The sequence below is a fragment of the Manis pentadactyla genome, chromosome 12 (assembly GCF_030020395.1).
Source record: "Manis pentadactyla isolate mManPen7 chromosome 12, mManPen7.hap1, whole genome shotgun sequence".
NCBI lineage: Eukaryota > Metazoa > Chordata > Mammalia > Pholidota > Manidae > Manis > Manis pentadactyla.
This window is the reverse complement of record NC_080030.1, coordinates 93,518,834-93,534,813: the sequence shown is the minus strand read 5'-3', so window position 1 is coordinate 93,534,813 and position 15,980 is coordinate 93,518,834. Positions and strand designations below refer to the sequence as shown.

Genomic DNA, 15,980 nt, shown 5'->3' with positions numbered 1-15,980 from the left:
ATGCCAGGACGCAATCAGGACGCGGAGGCGGGACTGAGGGCCCGTGGCCAATCCGATCAGACGCAAAGCACGTCCCGGCGCACATAACTAGTTCCCGCCTTTGGGAGGGGGAAAAAAAGCCACAGTTGGCGCCAAACTCCCGTTTTCTGAGCTTGAGAAAAGGGGCCGGGCTGGGCTGTGGGGAGGGAGATGGGGCGGGGCCTTTCTGAGGAAGGGGCGGCACCTTGGGGAAGGTAGGGGTGGGATCAGAGGAAAGTTCTTCAATGAAAAGTACTCTCTGAAACAGACGTTTCACTTCTTTAATCCCATTATTCCACAAATTCTAGTGAGTGCCAACCGCGTGCTAGACATGGTGCTGGGCGTTGGCTTGATAACAGTGAATAAGCACTGTCCCTTGCCCTCAGACTCTTTACTGCATGATAGGCAAACAACTTGGACCAGGATCTTGGGAGCTTTGAGGAGGAGATACCAGCACACTGGGGTGGGAGCGAGACAAGAGCTTTCTAGAGGACAGAATGCCTGAATTGTGTCACAGAACCAGCAGGAACCAAGGGTGCTGGTAGGGTCTAGCCTCCGGAGGCTGTCCCAGTGCCTTTGGTGAGGAAGTAAAACAAAGCCTACTTCCTCTGCTACCTTATCTGAGGATCTTGATCTTAATCTTGATCTCTAGCTGTTTCCTCTGTTCGCTCATATTAACAACTTGAAACTGTCATACCAACTTATTACACCTCATTTGGGAGAGTGTAATGTTTCGAAAAGACCGTCATTTGGGAGAATTTGTTCTGGGAGAAAACTGGCTTCCTAGATTCTTCCCAACCAGCTTTGTTTCTGAGAAGTTAGGCAAACAGGTAGACATTTCAGGCATTGAGACTGGGAAAGAATGAAGGGTGTGCAACCACATGGTGTTCATTGCTCTGGAGCATATAGTTCAAGGTATAAATGCAGGGGTCAAACCTTGAAAGACCATATATATATGGGATTTACCTTTAAATTATGAGGCGTGCAAGAACCACTAAAGGATTTTAAGCTTGGGATGGTCATGATCTGATGCATTATTAAGATCCTTTGACCCTGAAAAGGGAGATTTTCAGATGCTCTTGCAGTGATCCAAGGCTAGGGAAAATGAAGATCTCTTCAGATCTTCTTCAAGAAGATAGGAAAGGGAGGGCATATATTTTAGAATATTTAGGAGATAAAAACAACAAAACTGAACTTAGTAATTGAATGAATATTGGCTTCAGCATGCATGTATAATAATGGAATTCATTTTTAAAAATTTAGAAAATCGTTCTAAAATTCGTATGGAACCACAAAAGACCCCGAATAGCGAAAGGATCCTGAGAAGAAAGAATAAAGCTGGGGGAATTTGCTCCCCAACTTCAAGCTCTACTACAAACCCACAGTAATCAAAACAATTTGGTACTGGCACAAGAACAGACCCACAGCAGTCCATCAAGAGGATATAACCATTATAAATATATATGCACCCAATACAGGAGCACCAACATACCTGAAACAAATATTAACAGAACTAAAGGAGGAAATAGAATGCAATGCATTCATTCTAGGAGACTTCAACACACCACTCACTCCAAAGGACAGATCCACCAGACAGAAAATAAGTAAGGACACAGAGGCACTGAACAACACACTAGAACAGATGGACCTAATAGACATCTACAGAACTCTACATCCAAAAGCAACAGGATACACATTCTTCTCAAGTGCTCATGGAACATTCTCCAGAATAGACCACATACTAGGACACAAAAAGAGCCTCAGTAAATTCCAAAAGATTGAAATCCTACCAACCAACTTTTCAGACCACAAAGGCATTAAACTAGAAATAAACTGTTCAAAGAACAGACCCACAGACCAATGGAACAGAATAGAAAGCCCAGATGTAAACCCAAGCATTATATGGCCAATTAATATATGATAAAGGAGCCATGGACATACAATGGGGAAATGACAGCCTCTTCAAAAGCTGGTGTTGGCAAAACTGCACAGCTACATGCAAGAAAATGAAACTGGATTATTGTTTAACCCCATACACAAAAATAAACTCAGAATTGATCAAAGACCTGAATGTAAGTCATGAAACCATAAAACTCTTAGAAGACAACATAGGCAAACATCTCAGAATATAAGCATGAGGAACTTCTTCCTGAATGTATCTCCTTGAGCAAGGGAAACAAAAGCAAAAATGAACTCATGGGACTGCATCAACCTAAAAAGTTTCTGTACAGCAAAGGACACCGTAAACAGAAAAAAAAAAAAAAGGCATCCTACAGTATGGGAGAATATATTTGTAAATGAGATATCTGACAAGGGGTTAACATCCAAAATATATAAAGAACTTACGTCCCTCAACACACAAAAAGCAAATAAACCAGATTAACAAATGGGCAGAGGATAGGAAGAGACATTTCTCAAAAAAGAAATTCAGATGGCCAACAGACACATGAAAAGATGCTCCACATCACTAATCATGAGGGAAATGGAAATAAAAACCACAATGAGATATCACCTCGCACCAGTTAGGACAGCCAGCATTGAAAAGACTAAGAACAACAAATGCTGGCGAGGATGTGGAGAAAGGGGGATCCTCCTACACTGCTGGTGGGAATGTAAGCTAGTTCAACCACTGTGGAAAGCAATATGGAGGTTCCTCAAAACACTAAAAATAGAAATACCATTTGACCCAGGAATCCCACTCCTTGGAATTTTCACAAAAAATACAACTTCTCAGATTTGAAAAGACATATGCACCCCTATGTTTATCACAGCACTTTTTACAATAGCCAACATATGGAAGCAGCCTAAGTGTTCATCAGTAGATGAATGGATAAAGAAGAGGTGGTACATAAACACAATGGAATATTATTCAGCCATAAGAGAGAAACAAATCCTTCCATTTGCAACAACATGGATGGAGCTGGAGGACATTATGCTCAGTGAAAAAAGCCAGGCAGAGAAAGACAAGTGCCAAATGATTTCCCTCATTTGTGGAATATAACAATGAAGCAAAAATGAAGGAACAAAATAGCAGCAGACTCAGAGACTCCAAGAAGGAACTAGTGGTTACCAAAAGGGAGGGGTGTGGAAGGGCAGGAGGGGAGGGAGGGAGAAGGGGACTCAGTGGTATTATGGTTAGTACACATGGTGTGGGGGATCGCAGGGAAAACAGTGTAGCACAGAGAAGGAAAATAGTGAATCTGTGGCATTACACTAAACTGACGGACAGTGACTGCATTGGGGTATGGGTGGGGACTTGATAATATGGGTAAATGTAGTAACCACATTGTTTTTTCATGTGAAACCTTCATTAGAGTGTATATCAATAATACCTTAATAAAAAATAAAAAATAAAAGATTTATTGAGAACATTGGATATATACCTCAAAAATAACTAAAATTCCCTCCCACCCAACCATTGCCTTCCAAAAAAGTGACCCTACTATTCAAGTCCTTACAAAGATTCTTACTTTACTGGTACTCTCATAAATACACTACACTGAACAGAAAGTACTGATTGGTTTAAAAATATTCCCTTGGGAAAACCTCAATTAATGCCAATTTGGGTACTAATAGATCTCAACCGGATGAATAAGTTTTTTTTTTTTAAGAAGCAAAGAAATAAAACACAGTTATATATTTTATGGAGTCTGAACTCACAGTTGCAAATGTTGCTTCAATAAAAAGTTTCTGTACAGCAAAGGTGTGTGTATACTTAGATGAGGTAATCTATAATCTATAGTGTTGAAGGGGGTAAAAAGTACACTGCAGTGTACATGGTATGCCAGCTTTTGTATAAGAAAGAATGAGGAAAAGAATACACAGATGTTTTCTTGTTTTTTCATAAGAAACATTTGAAGGGTAAATTAGAACCTAATTGAATGGGTAAATTGTGGGGAAGACTGGCTGGAGGGGATAGAGAAGGGAGACTTTTTTTTAAACAGACATGCCTTTTAATTTTTTTAAATTTAGCTTTCTGACTCTGTGCTTGTGCCTTCAATACTTTCTCAACAATTTTCTGCTCTTCCATTAGGAAAGCACGCTTGATCCTGTCACACATTTAGCACACATGGAACCACCAGAGGCCCTGCTGACGTGTTTTTTTTGTTTTAGACAACCTCATATAAGAATTTCAGGTCTTCGGGTTGGAACCCGTCCAAGTCGTCCTGGGCACACGCCACACGCAGATTTGGGTGCTTTCCCAATCTTCTTGGTATAAAGGTAAACAAGTCCACTACCAAGGGTTCTGGGCAGCCTAGTTTTGTTAGAGGCTGTACTCTAGGACAGCCTGCGACAGTATGTCAAACGCTGAGCAATTCTGAGTGCCTTCCTCCTGACCCTTTATCTCCCCCCTAGCTCAAAGCACTGTGCCTGAGAGATCCCGGCTCCTGCAACTCCCGGATATTGGAAAGGGGGTAGGGATGGCAAAGGAAAAGCAACCGTACTTCCGGGGACTCCTTTGTGTCTTTTTTTCAAAACCTCCATTTAAATATTTTTCTATATGAATATGCATAGCTTGTCTTCCTTTTAATAACAGCATTACTGAGATACAATTCACGTACAATGTATTTCACCTGTTTAAAGTGCTAAGTTTGCCTTTTTATAAATATGTTATTTATATAACTTTTGAACCATGGAAGTGTTTCATATACTCAAAGACTGATTTAAATCAGAAAGAAAAATAATTGTTTAAACAGAAAATAAATTGAAATATATGAAACTATGTAAAGAAAAATGCAACCACTTAAACAAAATAATTATTTCAAGTAACATTTGAATGCAGCGCTCTGACTGTAATATCACTAATGAGACATTCTAAGCACAAAAAGAACTGCAAATAAATGTTATGCTTCATGTAGCAGTTTTATTGTTAGTATTAATATTGTAATTTTGAAACTATTTTATATATATTATAGGATACAGAAATATGTAATAAGTTAAATTTTTCAGAACCAACATATTTAGTGACAGAGAAGAGAGATCCAAACATAAAATCAAAAAGGTTAGGGGGGAAATCCTATACTTCATACATGAATTGGAAAGGTCAACATGAACTCTTAATTTTTAAAAATGCATATTTCTGTTCCTTAAAGGGTCTGGAAGCAGTAACACCCCAGGAGTAGTACCTCATTAACACAACCAAGACCCAATACTATTTCCCACAAAAAGGGAGATTTCCTCTGGGACTCTTCCAATGTCTAAGCAGGTAAGTCCCTAAGGGGGGAGCACAGGCTAAAGAAGGAGAAGGAGTATATCTAAAGGAGCAAGTATAAGATACCCAGAACTCTGAATGTGGGTGCTAGGGTTAGTGTGTACATTCCAGTGCTAGCATTATATGTAATTTAAAAAATCCTCTTACTCAAAGAATGTAGATGAAAATGCTGGAAAATTCTGTTAGAAATCTCAAAAAGTGGATCTAGTTGTGGTCTATAAAGATGACTACAAGTTCTTTGCTATTTCCTCCATTTAGAAGTGGAGTTTAATTTCCAGCCCTTCAAATCTGGAGTAGCTTTAGTGACTTGCTTGACTACAGAATTCAAGGAGACTGATTTTCTAGGACTTTCAACTCCAGTACATTAAAATCTTCACAGTTTCTATCCAGGCCTCTTGGAACACTTTCTCGGTCTCAGAATCCCAAACTGCCATGTAGACATTCCAGCTTACAGTTTCAGTGGATCCCAGCCTTCCTGCCCTCCTTGCTAAGACTCCAGATGTGAGTGAAGGCATCTTGGACCCTCTAGAGCAGCCCATACAGTAGCTCAATACCACTGAATGCCCTCAGTTAACACCTCATCCGGCAGAGAATTGCCAGCTAAGCCCTGCCTAAATTCCTGACCTCCTGCCCTAAATTGCGACCTATTATAAAATGGTTGCTGTGCTAAGTCGTTATGTTTTTAGGTAGCTTGTTACTCAGCACTAGATAACTAGAACTGTAGTGATCATAACAAACCACAATAATGTAGAATTTTATTAAAATTTTTAGCTGAAGTGTGACAACAGAAAGTCAGAGGGAGACTTTAATGTTTGATGAACTTAATAATCACTCCCATTTATAGAAAATAACTAATTAAATTCCCTTCAATATTTTAAACTCCATATATAAATGTAATACATTTGATCTGTTTTTCAAACACTTTGAATACCGGTAGGGCAAACATAAAGAACCTGACAATTAAAACATTTCGAAGTAGCTAAACATGTAGTGAATCTCAAATTCTCTCAAACATTCTAAACACTTTTAACATGAGTCAACTTCTCTTAACTTTTAAATTAAAATCAAAAGTCTGTGACTATGAACAAACAAATGAACTTATATGCATTTCAAAGTAATATACCCACCTAGAAAAGGAAAAAAAGGAGACTAATCCTGGGAATTTTGGAACACAGTACTTTGACTATATATATCAAAAACAAAAACAAAAATAAAAAAAAATCTATAAACTTGCAAACAAATCTTAGTCTACATTTACGAAATTTGTTGTTTATAGTGGTAGGAATGTAGCAGTTCTGAAATTACATTATATGTATTGTAAAACTGAGAAAGGGAGAAATACATTGATTATTGTGGGAGCCAGTGTTCCTACTATGGGCAAAGGATTCTTCGAATATGGGCAAGGAACAATCCTGAGGTTTCAGATTGGATGAGGAGATCAACATGAACTTATGATTTGAATCTATATGCCTGTATACACACATGTATATTATATATTTTATGTATTTTCATATTTCCCAGCTCTGTTCTCTGAAAGGGCCTAGAACAGTGATGCCTGAATAACAGTGAGCACTCATAGTGTCCAGATCTGGGTCTGTAAATACTATTCCTCATTAAAAGGAACTATTCAGAGATATGGATGATCCAAGAGTGGGGCAGGAGGGAAAAAGATGATCCTGAAATACCTTGTATGAAGAAATAAGGTGATACTCAAAATATGATGGGGACAAACCCGAAGGCAAATGCTTAAGGATGAACCTGGAAAATGGAACCCTGTGAAATTGTTTGCAGAAACTTATTAATTGCTACATTTTTCTGAGGAAGAAGTCCCTAGCTTTCAATAGGTTCTCAAAGGGGTTGATAACCCCCAAAAAAACTGTGAAGACTACTAGTCTACAGCTTAGCCCAGGGCAAATGTAGGACATGTATTGGTCTGCAATCTTAGGGGTTTCCCAGGTGAAACCTGAAACTGGCTTCCAGGTGCTGGGCCTCTCTCCATGCAGGGCAGACAGGACAGTGATTGAGAGATAGGGGTGCAGGGTCAGCAACAGGGGTCTCTATGAAGGGCTTACTGTATCTTTGTTCTTTCCCTAGATACTGGAGAAATACTATCTAGTGTGTAATTTCTTTGAAGTTTCTCTAAATCTTTAATAACTAAAATCTATGATACCACTTTCCAGCCTGAGCTCACACCTTACCATGTCCAGAAGCTTTTCCTACCTTCTTGCTGGAGTTGACAGCTTTCATATTTGTGTTCTTATAGCACCCTGTCCAGGAATCCCTATTACAGCTCTTTGTGGCACTATCAGTGTCTGTCTTCATCATAACATTGAAAATCTTTTAAGGTCAGGGCTCCTGTCAGTCATCTTTACATTACCCAGACCAGCGGTGTGTCTGGAAAAAGGATTAAAAGCACACTTGTTGATTTGAGTAAAATGACACTGAGTGTGAGAATTAGGAACAGTTGGAACCAGAAAATCTTAAGAGACCTTGTTTTTTCTACCTCTTGCAGGTATTTACAATTCAATATGAATAACAGAAAATTCTAATGGCATGTATTGAATAAACAGTAAAAAAGAAGTAGTCAATGTTTAATGGAGGTACTCATAATAATTACGAGAGTGACTATGTTTCTTCTAATTCTCAATGTGTTTTGGTTCATTTTACCGCTTGTTTTATGTGTGAAATCAGTTCTTTGGGGGGCAAATATAACAAAAACAAAATCTCTTCCTAACCCAGAGACCCTTTCCACAAAAGTAGAAAAAGAAAACAATTTTATTATTGAATAGCATTAAACAGAATGTAATGTGCATCACTGACAATCCCCCAAAGAGATTGCAAAGAAATCTCACCTTTTTTATAGCATGGAAAGATTAACTGAGGTATATTAAAACTTTTAAGAGTTTATTTGAGTGAAAATCGATTAGAATTGGGCATTGCTAAATGAAGTGGTTACGAGCCCTATGCATCAGGAGCCAGGGAGAAGATATTGAGAAAGTATGGAAGCAAAGAAAGGAAATTCTTTGATTGCCTACAGCTTAGCCTAGTTGACTGTTAATGATTGACCATCTTTCGCATTTTGATTTCCTAACATTCTGTGCTTAGGAAGGCCACCAAGACATTAGAGCCGCCTCAGTCTAATGGCTTCCTTATTTAACTAATTTAACAATTGGCCAGTGAATATAATCCATTGCATAAGGTAGGTCTTGCAATTTGTAGTCAGGTGATGAGTTAGGCCCATCTCCTCCCTGGAAATTGAGGGATTGGAAATTATCTTCCTAAATGATGATTTTGATCCAAAGAGATGGCTCCCAGGTACTTGAGGAAAAATGCCTGAGTTGTGGAACTGGTAAGAGGCTTTCTTAAAAAGACTTACATACATTTGAAAAGGGGAGAGAGAAAGAAATTCTAAAAGAAAAGAGAATTAAAAGGCAGAAAGGAGGTATTTGTTCCCTTATTTTTCAACAAGGAGAATTAGGCCTCTTAATTCATCTTTGCTCTTGCACACTTTATAAGTATATAGAGAAATCAGATAGTGCAAAAATTTCCATACAAATATATCTCTTTTATAATTTGCATAAGTGATTTAATTAAGTATATTGTTCCTGGTTTTCTCAGTCATCTAAATACCTGGAAGGTTTGAACATTTATTGTGTGTGAGAGAAGTATGTTAGTGGTGTGTGAGATACAAAGATGAATAAGGCACTTCCAGTGTTCAGAGTTTTGATTGACCCTGGGAGACAGATAAAGAATCAGAACATTTAGGGTAAAACCAAGGCCTAGGAAGAGTAAGTCACTTAAACCTAAGTCACACAGGGAGTTAATGGCAAAGGTGCCACCAATGGCTCAGGTCTTCAGATGAGGGTTTGGAGCTCTCTTAACTTCATGTAATACTTCTGATATCCAATGAGGCACCAGTGATTTTTGACAGCAATCACTAGTGGTTAAAAAGAGGGCTGCAGAGAAATGAGAACTGGTGTATCCTAAAGTCAGAATCCCCCAATTTTTTAGTCTTTATTTGTATTTTCTATATTCATTTAAAAATGTTTATATTGTAGAACATTAAAACTGTATATCAATCAATTATTATTAGGTAAATATCATTGTAACTACCACCCAGGTTAGAAAATTGAATTTAGTGGCTTCGCTCTAAGCCCCATCCCAATCATAGCCCCTCTCCTCTTCCCGAAAAGTAACTACTATCCTGACTTTCAGAGTAAAAACTTCTTTGCATTTGGTTATGGTTTTATTAACCAAATGTGGATCCCTAGGCACTCACTCTAAGTTAGTCTTGCCTGTGTTTTAAAATTTGGTAAATCTCATCAATCTTAGTCTCAGTTCAGGCTACTATGACAAAATACCACAGACTGGGTGACTTCAACAAACATTTATTTCTTACTGTTCTGGAGGCTGGAAGCTTTAAGATCAAGCTGCCAGCCAATTCCTTGTCTGGTGAGAGCGGTCTTCCTCGTTTGCACGCAGCTGACTTATGCTGTATCCTCACAGAACAGAGAGAAGGGTGTGGTCTCCTCCTCTTCTTATAAGGGCTCTGATCCCATCAAGGGGGCTCAGCCCTCATGACCTCATCTAAACCCAATGACCTCTCAATTGCCCACTTCGAAATACCATTACATTGGGGATTAGGGCTTCAACATAGGAATTTGGGGGACACACAAACATTCAGTCTATAGCAGCATCTTATAATCTGCAATTTCTCCTCCCATACATTTCTTTTCCTTTATGTTTATCTCTTGAGAAACTTGTGCTCTTGACCTGTAGAATCTCCCAGTGGTCTAGATTTTGTTGATTATGTTTTCATGGTGCAGGTTAACATATTCCTCTTTCCTCTTTATTTCTGCAGGTTGCCAGTTGGATCCAGATATTTGATTCTTTTGAAAAGACTATAGGTGGCAGTATGTTCTTTCATAAGAAGCCACCTATTGTGATGTTATAGCCATTGATGTGTTATGTCTCAATCATTAATTGGGGGTAGGAAAATGGTGATATTCCAATTCTGTCAATTCTTTTTAATGATTTTTATGGAATGTTTTTATGAAACCATCTTCTGTTTGATGACTCAGTAGTACAATTCATCTATGAAAGTAAGATACATTTTTGATAGCTTTGCTTTATTTACCAGTTTTCAAGATTAATTTCTTGCTCTAATGTTAACCGATTTTTTAAAATATTATGTATTCATGGATTTCAGAATATGGAACATGTGTCAGTTCACCATAACTGTTAACCTTATTGAAGCTCAAATTGTACCATCTTTGGTCAGTGGGAGCCTTTTCAAGGTGATTGTGGGTAAAATTGTATCATTTCCAGAATATCTCCAGGGGCTTTTAGTTCCTTTGCATATCCCCAGGGGTGGGAAGAAGGTCATCTCCATATCAATGGGTAATTACCTGGGCAACCTAGGTTGTGTCTGAACCTGAGAGTTTAAAGGGAGGGGCTTGCTGTCTTGCTGGCCACTTCCAGAGCAGAGGAGAAAGACGGCCCAGGGTTGCAGTTTTAGAGCAGTAAACGTGTTTTAAACCTTATTTCTCCCTTTGACTGATTTTGGTTTTTAGAGGTGTTTTGCGCCGGGATTTCCTGTCTGAGGACTAACACCCAAGGGAGAGGCTGGCTTTTTCAAAGGTCAGAGGCAAGCCACACTGACGGGCTACAGCCCACATTGTCTTTTGCCTCGTGTGCACCAAGTAGCCATTGGGCCACATAAGAGGCAGGCTTTCCTTTTATCCAGCGCAACTGGGCCAATGTGTCTGCTTCATTATTCCCTGGGGATGCCAAAGGCAAATGGCCAGTCACATGACATAAGCTAGATGTTTGTGCCACACCACTCCGTGGCCTTTGGGTCCAGTCTCTCACCCAACCCGCGATGGGATAGGTGGTTATTACCTTGGTTGGAGCTTTTCCGGCGACGGGCTCCATAGCCAGCAAGGCTTGGTATACAACAGCCAGTTGCTTCTCTATTAAGATGGACCGGATCTCTGCTCCTTTCCAAAGTTGGACCAGGCTCCAGCCGGCAGCAGAAGCAGCAGCAGTGGCAGAAGCAGTAGCCTTAGTCTCGGGCCACAGGCCGGGGTCAGCGCAGCCAGCAGCGGTGGTGGTGTCTCCACGACCACATGGGTGTAGACACGTGTCCCTCGGCGTGCGCGCCACTTTTCCCCATCATTTCTTGGGGCGGCCCTCCCAAAGATGACGCCCGTTGTAACAGATTTTGGGTTCAGAGGCACCCTGCTGACTGCGCTAGGTTTTAGTCTGGGGAGAGGAAATCCCGGGGCAAAATACCTCTAAAACTGAAATTAGTCAAAGGGAGAAATAAAGTTTAAATCCCGTTTATTGCTTACAAACTGCAGTCCAAGGCTGTTTCTCTATCCTGCTCCGCCCCTTTGCAGTCAGTACCCCCAGAGGCAACCATTATTACCGTGATTGTCATTATTTTGTCTTGTTCTTGAACTTTATATAAATGTACTCTTACTCTTATATTCTACTTTTTAAAAATGACTTATGTTCTCTCATCCTTTAATTGAAATATTCCCCAGCTGAAAACTTACTCGAATATTTATATTAAGAATGCTGGAAAGGGCGTGCTTGTCATACTTGTGTGTGAATTTCCATAGCCTAGAGGTGTAGAATTGCTGGGTGGGAGGGGGCGAATCTTTCTTCCGTATCTTATCTTTTTGCGTGTTGAGGAGGAGGAAGCACAGTGAACTAAAGATAACACGCCGCAGGGATTCCCTGGTTTCTGAGGCCTGCCAGAAATCTCCTGTCCCACTGTCCCGCCACACGCCCTCACGGGACATCCCTTCACCACCAGCTTAAGCACCAGATCCGAGCAGCCATTTCTGTTTCTATTCCCCTCCCGGAACCGACGCGATAGTGACGCCCGTTGTTTACACTACGGAGGGCGCGGAGCCGGGGCTAGCCTGCCACCGTCGCCGCCGTCGCCGCCGTCGCGGGCTGATGACCCAGAGCGCTGCGTGCTTCCCCACACGTGCCTGGCCTCTCTCGGTGTGTGCTGTTCCCCAGCCGCTTTCCGTTTTTGCTTGGTTGGTGGCATCTCCGGCTCGGGGACATCGGCGGCTCGGGGGCACCGAGCGCAAAGCAGGAAGCCCTGGTGGCCGCCCGGAGCAGGGAGCCCGCGGTCATGGAACATCTCTTCCTAGAGGTGGTCGCGCCACTGCCGTTAATCGCTGCCAAGAACGAGAAGAGCCGCAGCGAGCTAGGCCTACTCTTGGCCAAGCAGGTAGGAGAAAGAGGGAGGGCGCCTGGCGGACCCCGGTCGCTCCTCTGTGCGCGCCCTGCGGCCCTACACGAGAAGCGGCACTTGTCACTCTGGCCCCCTCCCCGGCGCTGGCAGGTGGCGGAGGCGTCCGCGAGTGTTTGAGCAGATTTATATCTGGGCTTAATTCTGTTCCATTGATCTATGGGTCTGTTCTTATGCCAGTACCATACTGTATCTGATTACTGTAACTTTAAGAGTATAGTTTGAAGTCAGAGGATGTAATAGCTCCCCTGTTGCTTTTTTGTAATAGTGCTCATACTGAAAACTTTAATATTGGTATAAATACTGGCTTCTGAAATAGTTCCATATTTTTCTTCGGAAATCAGTTTGTCAACTTTCACAAATCCTTAAGTCACTTAGCTAGAGAAGAAGATGGTAAAATTAAGGCATAAAATCAATCAGTCAATCCAAATGTACAGGAAATCTCTTTCTCCACAGTAAATGTAGTAACTAAGTTTTACTGAGCATTTACTACGTGCCTGGTACTATATTGTTTTATATTCATTGTCACATGAGGTAGAGATCGTTATTATCCCTGTCTTATAGACTAAGAAACAGAGGCGTAGAGAAGTGAAGCAATTTTCCCAAGATCAGATAGTTGTTACGTGGTGGACTTCACAACTGATTATATAAAGCTAATGGTGTTAACTGCCCGATTGTACTGCTAAGACAGGAACTTCCTGAAATATATCTGGACGCCACTCTTCCTCGAGGTTGAATTCTCCAGATAATATAGTAAATATTGATGCTTGCCCTTTCCGCGTGAAGAAAGGCCCAAAGATGTGCAATATGTTTTTTTTTTCTTCGGATTCTTTCATGCCTCACAGCTAAATATACATACGCAGTTACCTCCGTCTGCATTTTTTTCCCCTTGTTTTCTGGGCCATTACTTTTCCCTATGCTGACTATTCCTGTGCACTGAGAACTTGCATATTCTTCTGTGAGACCTTGCTCAGACTGCTCCCCCTTTCTCCTCTGTTTTAAAACTCTTTCTCCCTCTGTTTCATTCTTCCCTGATTTTTACATGTCCAAGTCTCTATTATTAAAGACATGGCTTGAGCTTGCGTCAGATATTGGGATTACCGTGCGTCATGCTCCTTTGGAGCCTGTTTCTAAGTGGCGTTAGCAGACCCCAGATAGGAAAAATGATGTAAATTATGATAATAACTATATCATAATTATTTGGACTTTACCACAACCCTATAAATTGCGCAGATACTTATTTCTGGGCATGGTTATAAGTGTACTACACTGCACACTTCCGTTGAATTTCAGGCTTATCATCAAGTATATTCGTGTAGTAGAATTTTGGAATACTTCTGGTTATGCATGCTTTTAAAAAGTTGATTGAGAGTTCTCTTTAATTTCACATACTGTGATTTTGTGAATTTTTTTTTTATGAATGCTTAAAAATAATGCCTTATTCTGTAAGTATACTATGTTAATTATTTGTGTCAAATGAACATTCATCTTGCTACTTCTACTAAAATAATACATAACTTAATCTAAGTATAATTATTTTTGACAGTTTGACCTTTTATTTGTAAGCCAATACAAAAAATCAAGTCGGATTCACATATTAGAGATCTTACCTAAAATCCAGGTTTACAAATAGTTTCAAGGAAACAGGCAATCGGAAAGCCCAAGTGAAGCAGGGAAGGATCTGGGATTCTGTGTGGTTCCACATGGCCTGCCTTTCTACACCAGACATGCGCTTTTCTAACCCAGAGTGGATGAGATCTTGAAATGAAGAAGTCTAGTTGTTACCTCATAGCAGAGAGCTTATAGATTTTGAAACTTCTCCACACTGTACCCCAGGGTTGTATAGATAACTTACATGATATTATTCCCTAGTGTGCCATGTCTCAAATCTATGGATTCTGGGTTTATTTACTATAAGCATCATTAACAAGGAAGATCCTACAAAGAACATTCTTCAGGTAAGGACTTTCCTTCTAACAAAAATCATTAGTCTGTTTCCAGGAGGACCAGTTATTAGTATGTTACCACATAGATTAAACTCCTTGACCTACTTTTCCCTGAATTTCCTCCTGGTAAAGATTTGAATGGATCCCAGGACAGCTGCTTTAATTCTCTCTGCAATTTTTAATAGCTCCCCTTCAGCTTTGTTTGTGTTTTCCTCCAACATTTTGGATATACTTCAAACCTACAGAAAAATTGTAATACCACAATATGATGATGATAATAGTAATAATAGTAATAATAATAATACATTGTATCACACCCATGTTTGTCCCTTTGCTAGTGATGCTGAGTTACAGTCATTTAGTTTAGATGTTGTCCACTGGATTTTGCCATTTTAAAGGCATGGTTTTTTAATACTTATTAAATATTTTGTGAGATGATAAGTTTGAGACTGTGACTCATACTAGTCTTCATTGCTGTAGTCTTTCATTCAGTGATGTTCTACAACAGAATCAGTTAACAGTTTTTTATCATTTGTTTTTCTCTGCTGGGATTTTTTATTTCTCTGGTAAGATTGCAATTCATTGAGAGGAATTTTTTTCCCCCTCTCATATCATTGAGGATAGTGATAATAGCCATTTCTGCCTGAAGAGAGGAAAAATGTTTATTTCCTGGTTCTTTGTACCCTGGGTACATTTGTATTTAACCTGGTTACGAAGATTAAGTAGTAGAGATTCTGGGTTTGCTTCCTTTTTTTGCAAAGAGTGGTTGTATGGTTTGGCTTCGACTTCAAACTGTTTTTTTGGACAGCAGCTCCAGCCTCAGTTTAAATCTTTTGAAGTGAACTACTTTGAACCTGTTCCTGCATGAGAGGTTCAGGTTAGGAATCTCTTACCTGGTTCCTCCCTTTGTGGGTTTCCCTTGCTCTCTCCGTGGATAAGCTCTCCTGACTTTACTCTTCCACAAGTGGTTCCTTTACCACTGCTCCTGACCATGCAGACTGCAGGTAGCCTCAGGCGAATCTCTGAAGAGATGCTGACCTTGTACAGCTTCCTAACTTTACTCCCAGGAAGCTTGGACTTGCCGTCAGAGTCTGTCTGCTTCCAGGCGCCCTTCATTACCTTCAGGCAGGACTTTCTGTTGTATGTCCAGGTTTTATGGTCTTTATTGGGAGAGGTGGGAGAGAAGGAGGTTAGTCACATCATCGGTTAGTATCTTAGCCTCTCATAACCAGAAATGGAAGTAACCAAAGTTGGAAGTAATTGTAAATAGCTAATGAAAGATGCCTGTGTACCTCAAGACACTGTAAATGTGAATAAGTAAGAGACTGAAGAAGAAAGAGAACCGAGGACAGTATGTCTAGGACACCAAGAGAAGAGACTGTTTCAAGAAGGGAGTGATGAATTAGGGGGTTTTGTTGATGTTGTTGTTGTTTTTGAAGTTAGCAATATTATTTTCAAAGCAGAAACTCATATATTTGATCAAGATTGATGAGTTTATGAAACTGTGGTTTCTGTGGTTTAGCCTACTTAG

General features: G+C 40.2%; 1 pseudogene; it reads right to left on the bottom strand.

Moving 5' to 3' along the window:
- Positions 1 to 3,982: 3,982 nt before the first annotated feature.
- On the bottom strand, positions 3,983 to 12,039 carry LOC118910859 (60S ribosomal protein L34-like; annotated as a pseudogene).
- Between the last annotated feature and the right edge of the window lie 3,941 nt (positions 12,040 to 15,980).